We start from the raw sequence: 17,708 nt of genomic DNA, 5'->3' as shown, positions 1-17,708 counted from the left end.
AGGTAGCTCTTGTTCACATTTATTGGTTTAATCAGTCCTTCATTGGCGTCTATGTCTTTGTACTACTAAACAACTTCCTGAGGTAACCGCTCTTATCCAAAACCCGCTGCACACCCCTCCTTCTCACATAGGTCTTTTCAGTCTTTTGTCGCGGAAAGCGTTTCCATGTTGAATTCTCTCACTTTCTTAATCATTTGATTCATTACGTGTACAAGATTAATGCATTAGCGGCCTGGCATTGTTCCTCAAGCAGTAAGGTCTTTGTAACTGCTTTCTCTATTAAAAATTTACTTATTTTGTAAATACTTTAAATACTGTCATAACAGTGATTCCCGTACCATTACTACAAACATTTCTGTCTCCCTTCATAGAAATTTATAGCACTTTCGTTATTTTCCAGTCTTGTTATATTTGTTGTTGTATGCAACGTAAACTGCATAGGTGAAGCAGTCTTAATTCAAGGAGTGTTCCATAACACTTCAGACCTTCTACGTTAATTTTATTTGTGTCTGTAGCTTTCCAATTTCTATTGGTTTTCAGAGCTTTTTTTAATTTTTCCTCTCGATTTCAAGTCAACAGTTAAATTTTCGTGAAAAAATCTCCCTTTGTTCTGATCCGTCATGTCCTAATTTTATAGTATGTAATCCAGCATTCTTCTTTTATAAGTTTCAGTCTTGCAATATCACTTTCCGTTTTGTTTAGATGTTTAATCAACTTATAAGAACTCCAAATGTTAGTGTAAATCGCCTCCGACATTATCCGCCCCTGTAGCTGACTGGTCAGCGTGACGAATTGCCCTCCTACGGACCCGGGTTCGAATCCTGGCTGGGTCGGGGATTTTCTCCGCTCAGGGACTGGGTGTTGTGTTGTCCTCATCATCATTTCATCTCCATCCGGCGCGCAGGTTTCCCAATGTGGCGTCGAATGTAATAAGACCTGCACCAAGGCGGCCGCACCTGCCCTGTAAGGGGAATCCCCGACAATGACGCCAAATGCTCATTTCCATTTAGCTCCGACAATGCTGGCAAACATATCACACATATTTCTGTGTGTTTCTCTAGTTATTTCCTTTACTATTATTCGTTTATGTCTCCATCACTGGGATTCTCTAGACTGGAATGGGGACTTCATCAGGAGTTGCGTGCAGAGCGACCAACACACAAGTATCAATAAAAAAAAGGAGGGTCAGCGTTGGTCGTTGGAGATGAAATCTTTATTTCTGTTGTAAATCGATTTCAATCACTGCGTGACCATCCTCAGTGCTAGCACTGAGGTCTCATAAATACAAGCAGTAAAATTACAATATCTGCACATATCACTGAAGAGTATGTAAGACTGCTGTTGCAAACGCATTTGTACTTTCGAAACCTCCCCTTGGAAAAATTTATGAATGATTGTGCTGATAAACCCCTTACGTTATTTGTTTTTCAAACAGCTGAGCAAAACTGAACGTACTTAGACACTTCTCTCTTTACTTATTCTGATCATCATTAAAGTGACACACAATATTTTTAGCGCAACGCAATGTGAATTTCAATAATCGCTACAAAACAATGACCCTGACTAACAATAACCTATACCTTTCATGAATCACTTACCTCACAAAAATCTTCGTTACTCGAACTACTGCAATACAGCGAGCGCCAATACTGCCAGCTAAATAAAAGATTCTAACTACAGAAGTCACTACTGATAGGCATAGTTAGCAAATGAAAGATTTTGATAGAGAACAAACAATGTATTTACCTTGATAGTGTTCAAAAGTCATAATATATATATCAGTTCATGACATCCCGTCTTACAAATTTACTGTGTCTGATGGACACACGTCCAGATCATCCGCTCTCATAACTCCGCCATCTCTCTCCCCACTGCTACCACTGCTGGCGGCTCACCTCCAACTGCGCAATGTTACGGGCTGTTCACATCCAACCGCCCAACACTACAATAGCGAATATTACAACAATTCCAACCAACCATAGACCGCACACACCACAGCCAGTGATTTTGATTCAGAGCGCTACGTGGCGTTACCAATATAAAAACCTAAACAGCCTACTTACACCTCCAGTGTGACTAGTACTCTTCATTGATATGTGCAGATCTTACAGTTTCCCTGCTTCTATTTAAGAAGTTTAGCTTTTGTTGCCTCTCTCTTTTTTGTCTTGACAATTTGGGTTATAATCAAAGATAAGGAAAATAACTGGGGCAGACAAGTACTTCTCACGATTGAGTGGTGCACGCGTGGCATACATTGAATGCTAAGCACTGTCCTCAAGAAACCTGCAGTTGCTTACATGACAACAGTTCGGCGATTAACACGAAATGCTAAACAGACTTCAAGGATTTCATCATACTTGGCATAACGAGATTTGGCAATGACGTGGAACGAGTGCGTGAACAAATGAGGTGTCAGTAATAGCGGCCAGGAGCGCGCGGCTCCAGTTTTGCGGCTTTTCATCTCGGCTGACGGCAGGGCGCGGCTGATACGTGTCTGCCACATTACGGACGGCTTGGCGCCAGTAATATGACAGCGGGGCGCCGGGAGTGCACCAGCAGAAACGGGTTCTCTGCCACCACCTGCTGCTCTGCTGGACATGGGAGGTGCAAAATAAGCGAAAGTTCATTTCATTGCAGTGTGTATGATGTCGGTGGTCTCGCTTCCCACGCCCGGGTTCGATTCCCGGCGGGGTCAAGGATTTTCTCTGCCTCGTGATAACTGGGTGTTATGTGATGTCCTTAGGTTAGTTAGGTTTAAGTAGTTCTAAGTTCTAGGGGACTGATGACGACAGACGTTAAGTCCCATAGTGCTCAGAGCCATGATGTCGGTGGTGTGCTCTTAAGCTTCTCTTATAATGATTTTAATAACTAAGAAATACCAAGTTGTACCGCGATTTGGAGTCTACGTTAAACTGCAGGCCCCAAAATGTTATTTCAAGAGCGCAAGAGAATACCATATCTAAGAGGACCACTAACGTGCTGTGAAGTTGAAAACCAACTATTGGGCTGCTGGGGAATACATCTCTCTCTCTCTCTCCCCCCCCCCTCTCTCTCTCTCTCCTCCCTCTCCCCCTCTCTCTCTCCCTCCCTCTCGCTCCTCTCTCTCCCCCTCTCTCTCTCTCTCCCTCCCTCTCGCTCCTCTCTCTCCCCCTCTCTCTCTCCCTCCCTCCCTCTCGCTCCTCTCTCTCCGCCTCTCTCTCTCTCTCTCTCTCTTCCCTCCCCCCCTCTCCTCCTCCCCCCTCTCTCTCTCCCTCACAATTTCTACCAGGGCGTGGTGAAAATAATAACTCCAATTTTTTTTATGTAAAATACCTTAAAACTTTTTCAGTAAAACAAATAATTTTAATATTGCACATCTTTATTCTTCAAGTTTACCTATTTGTTTCTCAGAACAGTTATCCTGGCGGTGAACATTTTTCTCCCAATGGGAGACCAATTTGTCGATACTGACACTGTAAAATGTTTGACTTTGTTGACGGAGCCACACCCTCACCTCTGTTTTCATCGCTTCATCATCATCAAAGTGAAGTATTCAAAGGCGTTCATTAACATTTGGAAAAAGGTGAAAATTGGATGGAGACATTAAGGGACTTGTACGGAGGACGATCGATGACAGTGGACCCAAGACACCGGATCGTTGCCGATGTCACTGCCACTGTGTCATCCTGAAGGAGAGGGTGCTTCATTTCTGGACGAATTCTTCAAATTTTGAACTCGATTACAAATCGCTGTTTCTCACGTTACACGTCTCCAAGTTACACGTTATAATTCGGAGCCCTCTGGCGGTTGAGGACTGCAAAATGTAGACATGAATAATAAAGTTGTAAAATTTTAATAACGTTTGTTTGACTTAAAAAGGTTTGAGTTTTCACATAAAAAATTCGGAGGTATTACCTTTCAGCATGCCCTTGTATAAACATAGTGATAGATTGCTTCCAACAACTGACCAGTGTGTCCGCAGCTCGTTGTCTAGTGGCGACCGTCGCTGTCTGTGGATCACGGGATCCAGGGTTCGATTACCTGACCTGAGACTGGGTGTTTGTGTTGTCCTCATCATTTCACAATCAACATCATCGTCATTCGTGACAGTGGCTAGGTTGGACTGGGTAAAAAAATTGGACTGTGTAAAAATTAAGACTTTTTGCGGGCGTTGGTTACCGCGCAGTTGAGTGCTCCACAACCCAACCATTATCATCCACTTACCAGTGTTACTTTATCTTTCGATACTGCTTTCGTCGGCGTGCACGCTAGCGTATTATTTTAACGTGTCAGATCACAAGCGTTGGATTCGCTAGTATCTTCCGCTACGACAGAGCTATGAGTGGACGGCACAAAAATCTCACATTATCTAATTTGTTGACTATCCAATTCCATGCCCTGTGGGTAATGGATGTAGGTCGACGGAAGTACAGGAAAACCGACGCGTAAGCGTCTTTGTTACAGGCTCGTCAAACGCTATGTTTAAAGTAAGGCTTCAGCTAAATGTTGCTGCAGATGTTTGAGCTATTTGAAACCACTGGCATCCGATGTCGTGAGGACTGCCTGGACAGGCCATTTCCAATAGGACCACGTCTAGTAAGTCACTGCAGTATTCAAACTAATCTTCAGGTCGACGACAGCCTTATGTAACTTCCAAGAACAATGAAGAGAACAGAACACGTTTCCTTATTGGGAACTAGGAATCGCTTCTAAGCTATGAATTACGAGATATTTGAGAAAAAAACAGTCTCCAAAATATAGAATTGTAAAAATTTTGAACCCCAACACACATATTGCAAAATACAAAGTAACAAAACCAGAAAGTGTTTTATACAATAATCACACGCGATGTGCTCACCGTAGCCTCGATCCAGCCTTGAGACAAACTTTTCTCGCTATGAGATGGCTCGAAATCACTCGTGAGGTGAAACCATTCCTGAGAAAGGAGTGTGCGGATAACTGGACGGGTTCTTAGTGAGTCCTGAAAGTCTGCAGTTCGTCTCTACAACGCATCCGAGATATGCCCTTTATTATTCAGAATCGGAGGCCTCGCTGGCAAGTCCTTGCGATGGATATCTTCAGTTGCGGGAAATTTACCCGCTAGAGAACCGTCCAGAGCAGACATTATTGTCCAAGTAGAGGAAGTGTGCACCAACAGTGCATCTAAACGGTCGACTTGTAGCTTCAGCGCCGCGCCTATGGGCACTAACTGTATTCCTCCAACTACCGTCGTGAAGCTCCACAGTCCGACAGCTACAATGGTCCTCTGCAACATCACCATCACCAACACCATCATGATCAACAACACGATCCTTACTCTGTTTCTGTTATATTACGGGCGAACCCATTCCCTCTTGACCAGTTTAGCGTAAGTCATTCGGGAAACTGTACCAGATTCGCCTTTGAAGGGCACATAGTCCACGCATGGTCCATCCTCGATGATGTTCACTCCAGATGCTGTCTCTGCACTGCAGTTCACAAATTGCGAGATGTCAGCCGTACTTACCAACTGCTCTCAGCTTCCTACACACAGTTAGTGTACCTTGGGGCAGATATAAGCTCTGCATACATCAGTGGTTTACAGTTAAGGCCACATTTGGGCCACTGTGAAATGCTTACTCACAGTCCAATTAGTATTTACGACGAAAGTTGCTGGTGCTCTGTAACAATCGCCAAAGGCTTTAAATGAAACGTTGAGGCTCAGCTGACGTTGCTTAGTCTACGATACGTTCAAATGGCTCTGAGCACTATGGGACTTAACATCTGCGGTCATCAGTCCCCTAGAACTTAGAACTACTTAAACCTAACTAACCTAAGGACGTCACACACATCCATGCCCGAGGCAGGATTCGAACCTGCGACCGTAGCGGCCGCGGTTCCAGACTGAAGCGCCTAGAACCGCTCGGCCACCGTGGCCGGCAGTCTATGATACGTTCCAATACGTCATAATATTTTTCGCCACTGATATTGGGATCCATGCATATGACTTTCTGAAGTCGTCATTAAAGTACACTGGGCTGGACAGAATTTTTGGTCACAGATGTCTTAAATAGCGGAAGCAGCTACTTAGGTTTGTTGTGGCAGATGTACTCCAAGAGAGCATAATTCGCCCGTTACTGTTTTCAGTACATACAAACGATCTAATGTACAGTGTCTGAGACCATGAGGGATTCCGCTGAAGGAATGTAGTTCATCCACGAAATAACTGAATTAGTATGAGACTGTCACCGGATTGGATTAATAAAAGAGAACATACAACGAGGAGTGATGCGTTTCGTCACAAAATCTTTTAGTAAGCACGAGAACGTTGTGGGGATGTTCAATAGGGGAGTTGGTTGAAGCTGCATTGGGATTGGATAATGAGCGTGTGTTGGTGTATGGAACTGTTACAGGCACAGCAGCATACATGAGTTGGTGGTCAGAGGGGAGACAATGCGGTTATTGAAATCTAGTCAGGGCTGGCACTTTTTTATTTCATCCCCCTTGTTCAATAGGGACCTGGGCCGCCAGCAGTGGTATTCTTCGTTTAAAGTTTAAAAAGGAAGTAAGTCTGACAGGCAAAGATAAAAAGACGAGATATACATTTAAAAACTTTAAAACGAAACACATGACGTCCGTTAAGGAAGTTTTCCACTTTCAATAAAAAGCTGAAGAACCTGCATTGGGTGAAGAAGTTAACTTACGCTTAACGGTGGTTGCAGATAGAAATTTGTAGGCCGTTGGGTGGTATTTGCAGAAGGAGTATAGGTGATAAGGTGGGTATTGGAAAAGACGGAAAGGAAGGATGAACTTGGTGGGTGGGCAGCGTCATTGTATCAGGAGAGAAAGGGGGGGGGGGCGTAAAATGGAGAGGAAGGAGAGAAGATAGAGCACTGGTGTGGACTGGGAATAGTGGGATAAACTATACCTGGTAGGATGAATAAATATCGGAGCGGATTTCATTGTTTTTGAGGAGGAGTCGGTCCAATTTACGTTGGGATAAGATATGGAGTATGTGAAGGTGTATGGGAGATGGGATGTGTTTTCAAAGGCGCGATAGCACCCAGTATTGGTGATCAGAGAAGAAGCAATGGATTTATTACAATCTAGTTTGCGGATAGTATAGATGATGCGAAGGTGTTCGATGTAATCTGAGGGGAACCTGTGTTACCATTGCGGCGAGGCCGTTGGAAATAGTGACAAAGGATGGGCGATAAGGTAGGTAGGATACAATAAGGCGGACAGAGTAATCTGGACAGGCGTATGTATGGAGTTTGAAAAGGAGACCAGAATGCCACACTCAGACGTAGGATTTCTCTACGTAGAGGGAGGCGGGAGTTGAGTTGGTGTGATAGGAGATAGGTGAGGTTCAGGAGCTAGACATTAGTCTGCAGTGGCCGAGCACCGCTTGTCAAACACATGATTTTGTTACAGCCAACGAGAATACCTTAGTCAAGCATCGAACTATTTCGACTCTGTGATCTGGGAAGCAGTTGAAATTAGACAATGTAAAAACAGCTTCAATAAAGACACCGACTAACTACTTAGCAATGCATACAAGGTCAACTTGAAAAAAGAAAGAGCGCTTTTCACAGTTTACCGCTTGAGGTGGGGGTTCAAATGGTTCAAATGGCTCTGAGCACTATGGGACTTAACATCTGAGGTCATCAGTCCCCTAGACTTAGAACTACTTAAACCTACCTAACCTAAGGAGATTACACACATCCATGCCCGAGGCAGAATTCGAACCTGTGACCGTAGCAGCAGCGCGGTTCCGGACTGAAGCGCCTAGAACCGCTCGGCCACAGCGGCCAGCTGAGGCGGGAGGATGGCGCTGCAAGCAACTAGATACATTACACACACAGAGTGTAAGAACGTAGAAGAGGTCATCTTATGAGTTAATCCAGTTATCAGAATATAAAAGTGGGAGCCTCACAACAATCAGACTTATCCTCTGACGACGATGATGGAGGTTATCATGGAAAACTTGTGATTTGTCCGACTTTGACGTGTTCCTGCCCCGTGTATCTCACGGAGTGACAACAACGAGAAAAATACAGAAATTATACCTCATACAGAGACTACACTAAACAGATTCAGAAGGACGTAGATGAAGAGGCTTTCACAGGATAGAGTAGCAGATTCATGAGGATGTAGGTTTCAGTAGTTACTCGCAGATAAAGAGGCATGCACAGGACAGAGTAGTATGTAGAGCTGCATCAAACCAGTCTTTGGACTGAAAACCTCAACAACAACAGAGATTTATCGACAGTCCTTTTTTCCATGTACCATTTGCGAATGGAACTGAGGAGTTGGACATGTCTGTGGTACCATAAGCACCCTTCGCCACACACCGTAAGGTTTCTTGTGGAATATAGGTGTAATAGGTTACAGGATTAGGTTAGGAACGTAAATGTTCAAGGACTATATGGTGGAGGCAAGATGTCGTGATGATGCTTCTTTCTGGTCTTGATTCATACTAAGGCGCGATGGAAAAAGCAAAAGACATTCTTTGCTTCACTGCTCTGCCTTTCTAGATCTAGTCACTTCTCAGTGTTATTTGTGACTGAGTGTTCCTTCATTGTGGCACGTATTCGTAGTCCGCTAGTACTGTAGATACTTATGCGCCGGATCATTAAAGGTAACTAGAAGAACTGCTCTATGGTGTGCTAATCTTCACTGTGTATCAGAAGAACTGGAGTAGCACAAGTCTGGTACTGAAGACGAACGGCGCGAATGCGCTCCGCAGAGCCGCCGCGTAACCTTGGCAGAGTTTGACCTGGACGCCACGGCTGCAGGGGGAACCTACTCGCCGTGAGCAACTAAGTGTAAATTCATCAGGACGGGGCGACAAACCGGTGCCGGATTTAGCACCGGCTGCATTCTTTAGGCATGCATCGAAGCGCAGCTGCCAACGAAGCGGAGTGACCCTCAGTAGGCCTGTTCGACATGCAAGGCGCATAGCTCCGTGTACTTCCACAAGGCACTTCAGCAGCTTGTATTCAAAGATATAGTAGCAACAGCAATTGAGAGATTCATACCTCGTAAATTGGTAAGAGATGGAACTGATCCCCCATGGTACACAAAACAGGTCCGAACGCTGTTGCAGAGGCAACGGAAAAAGCATGCGAATTTCAGAAGAACGCGAAATCCCGAAGATTGGCTAAAATTTACAGACGCGCGAAATTTGGCACGGACTTAATTGCGAGATGCCTTTAATAGGTTCCACAACGAAACATTGTCTCGAAATTTGGTTGAAAATCCGAAGAAATTCTGGTCATATGTAAAGTACACAAGCGGCAAGGCGCAGCCAATACCTTCGCTGCGCAGTGCCGATGGTACTGTTACCGACGACTGTGCCGCTAAAGCGGAGTTACTGAACGCAGTTTTCCGAAATTCCTTCACCAGGGAAGACGAATGGAATAGTCCAGAATTTGAAACACGAACAGCTGCTAGCATGAGTTTCTTAGAAGTAGATACCTTACGGGTTGCGAAGCAACTCAGGTCGCTTGATACGGGCAAGTCTTCAGGTCCAGATTGTATACCGATTACGTTCCTTTCAGATTACGCCGATACAGTAGCTCCCTGCTTAGCAATCACATACAACCGCTCGCTCACCGATAGATCTGTACCTACAGATTGGAAAATTGCGCAGGTCGCACCAGTGTTTAAGAAGGGTAGTAGGAGTAATCCATCGAACTACAGACCGATATCATAGACGTCGGTTTGCAGTAGGGTTTTGGAGCATGTACTGTATTCAAACATTATGAATCACCTCGAAGGGAACGATCTATTGACACGTAATCAGCATGGTTTCAGAAAACATTGTTCTTGTGCAACGCTATCGACAGGGGATCTCAAGTTGATTCCGTATTTCTAGATTTCCGAAAAGCTTTTGACACCGTTCCTCACAAGCGATTTCTAATCAAGCTGCGGGTCTATGGGGTATCGTCTCAATTGTGCGACTGGATTCGTGATTTCCTGTCAGGAAGGTCGCAGTTCGTAGTAATAGACGGCAAATCATCGAGTAAAACTGAAGTGATATCAGGTGTTCCCCAGGGAAGCGTCCTGGGACCTCTGCTGTTCCTGATCTATATAAATGACCTGGGTGACAATCTGAGCAGTTCTCTTAGGTTGTTCGCAGATGATGCTGTAATTTACCGTCTAGCAAGGTCATCCGAAGACCAGTATCAGTTGCAAAGCGATTTATAAAAGATTGCTGTATGGTGTGGCAGGTGGCAGTTGACGCTAAATAACGAAAAGTGTGAGGTGATCCATATGAGTTCCAAAAGAAATCCGTTGGAATTCGATTACTCGATAAATAGTACAATTCTCAAGGCTGTCAATTCAACTAAGTACGTGGGTGTTAAAATTACGATCAACTTCAGTTGGAAAGACCACATTGTGGGGAAGGCGAGCCAAAGGTTGCGTTTCATTGGCAGGACATTTAGAAGATGCAACAAGTCCACTAAAGAGACAGCTTACACTACACTCGTTCGTCCTCTGTTAGAATATTGCTGCGCGGTGTGCGATCCTTACCAGGTCGGATTGACGGAGGACATCGAAAGGGTGCAAAAAAGGGCAGCTCGTTTTTTATTATCACGTAATAGGCGAGAGAGTGTGGCAGATATGATACGCGAGTTGGGATGGAAGTCATTAAAGCAAAGACTGTTTTCGTCGCGGCGAGATCTATTTACGAAATTTCAGTCACCAACTTTCTCTTCCGAATGCGAAAATATTTTGTTGAGCCCAACCTACATAGGTAGGAATGATCATCAAAATAAAATAAGAGAAATCAGAGCTCGAACGGAAAGGTTTAGGTGGTCGTTTTTCCCGCGCGCTGTTCGGGAGTGGAATGGTAGAGAGATAGTATGATTGTGGTTCGATGAACCCTCTGACAAGCACTTAAATGTGAATTGCAGAGTAGTCATGTAGAAGTAGATGTAGATGTAGATGTTGTATAGCGTACTGCGGAATTTATTGCTGCTGATGATGACATAAACGACGAAATGCTGTTGGGAAAAATTCTTTCCCATTCTTCACGAGGAATCCCACCTAGACAATTCTGGAATGAGATTTTCACTCTGCAGCGGAGTGTGCGCTGAGATGAAACTTACTGGCAGATTAAAACTGTGTGCCGGACCGAGACTCGAGTCCCGAGTTCGAGTCTCTGTCCGGCACACAGTTTGAATCTGCCAGGAAGTTTTAGACAGTTCTGAATACGTGTTTGTGCATAGGAACCTGACGAGCGGCTGCATATCGATGTCCATTTAAATCGTTTTATGACAACGACTGAGGTCAAAACGTGCTAAATTCTATAGTCCATGAAAATAAAAAGCGATAAAAAATTGAAATAATACATTCATTAAGACTGCAGCACCACGTAGGTGGCATATAACAAATGTCAGACTACATCGCTGTTCAAAATTTAAACACGAAAGTAAGATTCGCGTGATGTACCACTTCCAAGTAACATAGCTCGACAGAACTTAGTCTATGCATAGGAAGAACTTGTACAGAAGGTAACTGAAAGAAATACGCAATGGAATGAATAGAAATGAGCCTTTATTCAAAAATAGTAGTTACACTGAAGTCATCACCATTATAGAAGGCGGGACGCGGTTCTTGAGAGGGCATGCGATCACCACGGACGGCACTGCAGAATGATTCAAATGGCTCTGAGCACTATGGGACTTATATCTATGGTCATCAGTCCCCTAGAACTTAGAACTACTTAAACCTAACTAACCTAAGGACATCACACAACACCCAGTCATCACGAGGCAGAGAAAATCCCTGACCCCGCCGGGAGACGGCACTGCACATTCAGCAACTTGGTCCCATGGACGTGCTACATTACGTCTCCCTAACCAATGATATATATGCTCAGGAGGGTTTAAGTTCGTAAAAATGGGCAGGCCAGTCCATTCGCCGTATATCCTCCCCTTGAAAAAGCTCCCACATGCCGTTCGATAGGGTCGCACATTGTCATCCATAAAACTGATGTCAGGGTGAAATGCAGCCCTGAAAAGCACACACGAAGAACAACTATAGTATCACACCTACGTTGCCCGGTCAATGTATTTGCGATGGTGCTCTTCTCGGATGAGAGCAGATTCAGTCTAAGCAGCAATTCTTGATGTTTCTTGGTATGTCGAGATGTGGGAACACGCAATGCACCCACTAACGTTGTCGATAATGATTATTTTTGTGTTCCAGATGTTATAATGTGAGGAGGCATATGTTGCGTGGACATACTGATCTCCACATCGTTGAACACGGTATAGTCACCCCTCATTGTTATTGTGACGTTCCTAGATTTCCAGAAGGCTTTTGATACCGTTCCTCACAAGCGACTATTAATCAAATTGCGTGCATATGGAATATCGTCTCAGTTGTGTGACTGGATTCGTGATTTCCTCTCAGAGAGGTCACAGTTCGTAGTGATAGACGGTAAATCATTGAGTTGAACGGAAGTGATATCTGGCGTTCCGCAGGGTAGTGTCACAGGCCATCTGCTGTTCCTGATTTACATTAATGATCTAGGTGATAATCTGAGCAGCTTCCTTAGATTGTTTGCAGATGACGCTGTAATATACCGTCTAGTAAAATCATCATACGATCAATTACAATTACAAAATGATCTAGAGATAATTTCTATATGGTGCGAAAAGTGTCAACTGGGAATAAGCAAAGAAAAGTGCGAGGTCATCCACAAAGGTACTAAAAAAAATCCGATAAATTTTGGGTATACGACAAATCGCACAAATCTAAGGGCTATCCATTCGACTAAATACCTAGGGATTACAATTACGAGCAACTTAAATTGGAAAGAAATTACCTTCTACACTACACTGCATCACATAAAATGTATTCACAGTTGCGAATGTGGATAATCGTTAGCTGTATAATGGGATGACGACAATGAAAATTTGAGCCGGACAAGGGCTCAACCCAGATTTCCCTGTTATCGCTTGGGGTCGTTTTATCATTACGCGATCCAAGTAAAGCTGTCAGGACGGGGCGTGAGTCGTGCTTGGGTAGCTCAGTTGGCAGAGCGCTTCCCCGCGGAAGGCAAAGGTCCCGAGATCATGTCTCGGACCGGCACACAGTTTTAATCTGCCAGGAAGTTTCAATGCTGCAGGTTTCTGAACGGTACATTACTGCTGTGTTACATATTCTCATCTTAGTATTCGCTGATATTGATTTTGAGCAGAGCGTTTTCCTGAGACAATACGCGCATTTCATTCCTACTGCTATTAATTCCTTGATCTTCAACTATTTGAAGTGGTGAATTATCTTGAAGTATATGCCATCTATATGAAGAACTTCTTTCTGCTTGTTTTTTTCTAACTGCATGAAATCTGTATTGTCTAGATTTATCTTTAGCCCAATCTTCTGTGTGGAGCTGTCCACTTTCTGGTAAATTACTTTTAGCTCATGGTTTGACAGCAGGTGTTAAATTTATGTGGCGTTAAATCTGGAGGCAAGTCCCTTCAAAGTTTCCATGACATTATCAACAAGATAACGCACCAGAACATCTGTTACGCTTGCTTCCCCGACCTAACTGGATAGAGAGGGTGTTCGGTTGTCGACCTGATTTGAAGTTACTTAAGAATGATTTTAGCTCCGCAATGTGGTCTTCAATTAGGCCTTGCAAAGTCTGTCTCTTCCACTAAATATCACGTCCATTATCAAATCAGACGGGCCACTTCTTACCAACTACGACTGCACTTTCTCAACTGGTGCACTTACCTACAACAACCAGAAAAACTACCATCCCTTTTTTCATTTTCGGTATTTATAGAAGTAATTTTTCGAGCATTTTGAATCACGGACCTCGGCACTCAGAAATCCATACGTCTGTCGAAAAAGCATCTCCGCTTCAGAGTATCATCTGCATCCTGGAGGGATCCCACCCTCCACGACGACTTTCCGGGCTCCACTTACCGCTGAAATTTTTTACGCGTCCCAGTCTTTCAGCCAGTTAGCTTCAGGAGCAGTATTAAGGCCTTCCTCTTCTTTCCCAAATCACGGTGATAGTATTTCTTGAAAGTTCAAATGTTCAAATGTGTGTGAAATCTTATGGGACTTAACTGCTAAGGTCAGCAGTCCCTAAGCTTACACACTACTTAACCTAAATCATCCTAAGGACAAACACACACACCCATGCCCGAGGGAGGACTCGAACCTCCACCGGGACCAGCCGCACAGTCCATGACTGCAGCGCCTCAGACCGCTCTGCTAATCCCGCGCGGCTTCTTGAAAGTCCTCTTACGTGGTATCATTTTCCAGAAGTTTGTTTCCGGCTTAGAAGGATGCTGGGAAACATCTGATGCCTGGATAAGTGTAAAATTGACAGACATTAACTGCTGCACAGTAAAACTACATTTTCACAAGAACTGTTCTTATTGAGTCCTAAAGGAAACCATGTATCGATCTGTTATCCACTTGGCCATTGCCTTTATGCTTCACATCGACGCGAAGAAATAAAAATTTAAAAAAAAGTGAATACTGCATTAATCGATGTATGAAACAAAAAAATATGCTCCAAGGTTGAAAACGAAGCTTCTTTACAAAATTATCTGTCTTAACGCTAAGGACAGCTCGTGATGGGACAGACATTTTACGTACCGTCACCAATTGCACTTCACTTCGCTAAAATCTGTCGCACGTACGATGAGCAATATTCTGGAACAAAAACGAAGCATTAATTAGCTAACTGAAAATCTTACATGAAGAAGAGACACTTACCCACCGACCCAGGCTCCGCCAGTGCGAGTAGTTTGGATACGAATTAGGTATATTTTGCCTTCTGTAACTCGCTAGCAAACCAGGCATGGACGTAGACATCATATGCTTTCTATCTGTAAACTTGTTCCAAAATAATAGGTTAGAAATAGCATCACGAGCTTGTAGCTTTAGTTTTTAAGTGGCCGTATAATTAGTTCTCAGTATAAATAACGTAGTCAGTTGGGCACTGGCAGGTACTTTGCCTCTCGTGTTAGAAGCGCTGTTCAGCCCCTCCCACCCAGTGGCTCCACACACGGAGTCGTGGCGCCGGCCGCGCTAACGCCGCGGACCTGACGGCTCCCTTTTTGGTGCGAGCCGCTCGCCATCCATTACTTGTACTGCTCGGAATTCAATTAGCGCTAACAAGCGCGACCGAGCCGTTAATTGAGGCCCACGCCGCGGGGGGCGCTAGGAATGTCGTCCGTTTGGCGCCGGCGCCCGCGATCCGCGGCTCGCACCGGACCATTACTCTGTCGGACACGGCGACCGCACCTACGCGCTGCCAGCTCATCATTCAATTAGCCCCGGTCAAACTTCCTTTACATTCGTTTTCTGCGTGGAAGGAGGCCAACGGGCACGTAACCCGATTGGCCCCGCAATGGACGCTGTCAAAATGGAACTATGACCGCATCGGGCGAATAAGCAACTTGGAGGTGATGCAGAACAACGCCCTCTTGATGTGGGAGGCGCATAGCAGTTAGCACGGTGCGTGGGGGCCATTCTACCGAAGTACCGCGCAGGTGTAATGAATTATGGAGGAAGGCAAGCGAAATGGGGTCCAGTGGTGCTCTTTAAGTACGTCATTGTTACAATGCGTGTGTGTGAAAGAGAGAGAGAGAGAGAGAGACGGGGATAGAGAGAGAGAGAGAGAGAGAGAGAGACGGGGATACAGAGAAAGAGACGGGGAAAGAGAGAGAGAGACGGGGAGAGAGAGAGAGAGAGAGAGAGAGAGAGAGAGAGAGAGAGAGAGAGAGAGAGACGGGGAGAGAGAGAGGGGGGGGAGAGAGAGAGAGACGGGGTGAGAGAGAGAGAGAGGGAGAGAGAGCGAGAGAGAGAGAGAGAGACAGGAAGAAAGAGACGGGGATAGGGAGAGAGAAAGAGAGAGAGAGAGACGGGGATAGAGAGAGATGGGGGGGGGGAAGAGAGAGAGAAAGAGAGAGAAAGAGAGACAGAGAGAGACGGGGGGAGAGAGAGAGAGAGAGAGAGAGAGACGCGGATAGAGAGAGAGAGGGAGAGACGGGGAGAGAGAGACGGGGAGACAGAGAATACACCGAGGCTCGGTTGTAAGAGCAGCAAATGGCTATCTTACGAGGGCTATTCCGAAAGTAAGGTCCGATAGGTCGCGAAATGGAAACCACGGTAAAAATCAAAAATGTTTTATTTGCAACAGTTAGATACACCTTGCAGCTACTTATCTCCATAGTCGCCGACCCGACTTAGACGTGTATCGTAGCGTTGTACCAACTTTCCCATACCCTCGCTATAGAAGGCAGCCGCCAGTGCTCTCCGCCAATTCTCTACGCTGGCCTACGGCTCGTTGTCTTGTGCCGAAATGTTGTCTTCATAACCAGCGGTTCATGTGACCTGAGCTGAAACTCAGAGGGAGACAATTACGGGCTGTATTGTGGGTAATCTCACATTTCCATTTGAAAACGATGCAGGAGCATCTTCATTGCCCCTGCAGAATGCGGCTGAGAATTGTCTTGAAGACGAAACAGCACGACAGTTATGTAATGTTAGCTGCATAGCTTCAGGGGAAATTTCTCACCAGGCCCCCGTACTTGGCGGCAGACACTATTTTCTAGACATCTTTACGCACTCACTGCGAGCTCAGAAATGAGACGAGCGACGTGATGCTAACTGGGGTTATACTAGAGACACTACCCAACACATCTGTGCAAAGCTTTATCGGATTTTCATAGTCGTTTCCATTTCGTGACCGATCGGACCTTACTTTCGGAATAGCCCTCGTATATTGGCCGTAGAATACTGATTGCAATCAGTCGACAAAAGAAAATTCCTATATGAGGGTAATCTCAAAACTGAGGCCTCCTATGTTTTTATAAGTACGTAGACCTGTTTATTTCTACAATGGTTTACATCACTTTACAGCTTGAACATTTAGCTATTTTTCGACATAATCACCATTTCTGTCGATGCATTTTTGTAGACGCTGTGGCAGTTTTTGTATGCCCATGTCATACCAGCTCGCCGCCATGCTGTTCAGAAAGTTATGAACCTCTTCTTTCACCTCGTCGTCGGAGCTGAATCGCTTCCCGGGCAAATGTTCTTTTAACGTAGGGAACAGGCTGATTTGACCTTCTTGACAGAATACGACTGTTTGCTAGACCGAGAATCGAACACAGAAACTTTGTCTTAAGCAGATACATTCCCTTACTGACAGATGTCCAGGCAGGATTCGCCCTCACTGTGTATTTCGTACGGCTTTTGACCTCATTTACGTCACATGCTCTGGTGACGATGGAAATAATGTCGGAATAGTAGTTCTGCCGCCCGCATCTCGTGGTCGTGCGGTAGCGTTCTCGCTTCCCACGCCCGGGTTCCCGGGTTCGATTCCCGGCGGGGTCAGGGATTTTCTCTGCCTCGTGATGGCTGGGTGTTGTGTGCTGTCCTTAGGTTAGTTAGGTTTAAGTAGTTCTAAGTTCTAGGGGACTTATGACCACAGCAGTTGAGTCCCATAGTGCTCAGAGCCATTTGAACCATTTTGAGTAGTTCTGCCCGCGAATTTGATGCGTGTCGCCTGTGCGTGACGCTCCCCACTCACCGCGTCCCGCAAGAACCGAGTAACAGGCCGCCGCCAAGCCGCTGAATGACGCGCCTCAGACCGCCGCCCACGGATGACGCCGGCAGCAGCGGCGAGGGCAGCAGCGGTCGTGTTTTGCGGGCGTTGCTGACGTGACTGTGGGACCCCGGTGACCCCGAATGCAGTCAGCTTT

Source organism: Schistocerca nitens, chromosome 7 (genome assembly GCF_023898315.1).
Source record: "Schistocerca nitens isolate TAMUIC-IGC-003100 chromosome 7, iqSchNite1.1, whole genome shotgun sequence".
Taxonomy (NCBI): Eukaryota; Metazoa; Arthropoda; class Insecta; order Orthoptera; family Acrididae; genus Schistocerca; species Schistocerca nitens.
The sequence above is the reverse complement of the archived record's forward strand: the minus strand, read 5'-3'. Positions refer to the sequence as shown.